Source organism: Blastomyces gilchristii (assembly GCF_000003855.2).
Source record: "Blastomyces gilchristii SLH14081 genomic scaffold supercont1.30, whole genome shotgun sequence".
In the NCBI taxonomy this organism is placed as follows: domain Eukaryota; kingdom Fungi; phylum Ascomycota; class Eurotiomycetes; order Onygenales; family Ajellomycetaceae; genus Blastomyces; species Blastomyces gilchristii.
In genome coordinates, this window is record NW_003101661.1 from 545,734 (window position 1) to 548,098 (window position 2,365).

General features: G+C 23.1%; 1 non-coding gene across 1 annotated transcript; it reads left to right on the forward strand.

Moving 5' to 3' along the window:
- Positions 1-2,284: 2,284 nt before the first annotated feature.
- On the forward strand, positions 2,285-2,365 carry BDBG_17902. Its single transcript has one exon. It is a non-coding gene; the product is annotated as a tRNA-Leu (tRNA).

Genomic DNA, 2,365 nt, shown 5'->3' on the forward strand with positions numbered 1-2,365 from the left:
TCAGATAGTAAATTATAACTATTTTAAAAAGTAGAAATCTCAACTACTTATATTATATCTAGTTTATTATTAGAGTTATTTCTCAATTCTCTAATCTTAATAGAAGTTTGAGAATTCAAATTCTATTTACATTTAGCTGAAGAATTGAAGTTTGAAGATTTAGATAATTAAGAGTTTCTTCTTTTTAAGTTTATAGTTGTGAGTTTACTGATTTAACTATTCTCTTCAGTTCTAGATTTACTTTGAGCTTCATCTTTTCTTCAGTTCTTTTAAGTTCTTGAAGTAAATATATATTCTTTTGAGCTAGATACATGTTTTTCTTTACAATTAGAGCATTTAAGTAGAGTGTATTAATATATTTTATCTCTTTTTAAACATATTTCATATTTATACTCACTAGTTTTATAATCTCTGATATAGAATACATATTTTAAGTCTCTGAAATAGAAGATTATAAAGTATCTATATCTTTGATAGTTTGAATACTATATTTGAGCTTTGAGATTTATTCTTGAGTCTTTATATTCATGAACTCTTATTTTCAAATCTGCTACTCTTACTTCAGAGATCTTTAACTATTCAAGTATCTTTATATATACTAGAATAGTGATATTTCTTCTATTTTATCTGAACTTAATTGAATTTAGTTATACAGACTCTTTTCTCAGTTGAATAGAGTTATATTCTTCTAATTTATTTTTAAAAAGTAGTATTTCTTCTTCATAGTCAGAAGTTTTAACTGAAATATTATAAAGAATGAATTTATCTCACTTTTTATCTCTCTTAGATAGAATTATTATGTTTAATAAAGATTCTACTGCTGATTTTCAGAGATTCTCATTCTGAATAAGAAATTCTGTATTAAATTCAGACATTGTAATCAGAATAATAGAGTTGTTAAAGAAGAATGACTCAATTGAAGCTATAACTGATTTTTAAACTTCAATATTAGTTATTAACTGAGAAAAGAACTGCTGATTAATTTCATTTCTGATTCTAAAAATAAGATTTTAGTTTAGCTTATTTTTTTATAAGATATTCTGATTTAAGACTTTAAGAATAAATCTTTTATTTCTGAAGATTTAAAAGTGTTTCTTTTTTTACATTTTTTTCTTCACTTTTCTATTAATAGAAGTATAAGTATTATTCTTCTCAGTTTTCTCAGGATTTTAAGCATATTTTAAGATAATAGATTTAGAGATAGTAGATTCAGCTGTTTGAGTATATATTTTCTTTTAATTCAAAGAAGAAGAAGAAGTAGAAAAAGAGAAAGAAGAGTAAGATAAGAAGTCAGTGATTATACTAGAAATTTTCAATATTTTTTAAACTGTATTTGAAATTTCAAGTTTGAACTTGATCATCTTCTGTAGTTATCTAGTCTGAGTATGAAGAATTAATAGAACTTCTTCATTTATCTCACTCAGATACTGCTTTTTAAGAATCTTACTTACTTTTTTAAGTTTCTATATTTCAAGAACTTATTATTTCTCTATTTTCTCTTTCTTTCTTCTCTTCAGAATTTCAATCTCAGAAATAGTATTTGAGAAAGTATCTTTTTTCACATTAACTGAGTGTATTTTTAAATTTATTATTCTTACTTAATAAAAAGTTGATCAGACTATTTTAATTAAGATATATATTAAAATCTTTTGAAAAGTTGATCAGACTATTTTAATTAAGATATATATTAAAATCTTTTGAAAAGTTGATCAGACTGTTTCAAAAGAAGAATAAAAGACTTTTATATATAAAATATCTGATTTTTTTTTCACACTAGTTCAGTAACTAGATTAGATTTTTAAAGAGAATCTAATAAACTAAAATTGATTTTTAAGATAAATCAATAAAATCTTTATAATCTCTTTCTTAAGATATAGTGAGAAAAAGTATGATATCAATTAATAATAAATCAGATAATATGACAGTTTTTAAGAGAAAAACTGATAAAAAATAAATCAATTTTTTACAGAGAAATTGATTAAAACTATTCAATTTTATTCTAAATTATTCAATTCTTCTCACATAACAAGTATACAACTCAAATCAGTTAATAAAGAGTGTAAAAAAGAATTAAGTATTAATAAAAACTCTTCAGTCACTAAGAAAGTAATTCTTACTTAAAAGAATATAAAATTATAATAGAAAACAGCTCTGTTTTTAATTCTTTATAAGAATATTATATAAAATTCAGAGAAAAATATCTTACTTTTTCAAGAGAAGTAAAAAACTATTTCTAAGATCTTTTTTTTTTGCATTAACTGCTGCAGAAGAATGAGATAGAAACGCCAGTGTGACTCAGTTGATAAGACTAGTAATCAAGGCCGCACACATTAGAGGTGCGTGGGTTCGAATCCCACCGCTGGCA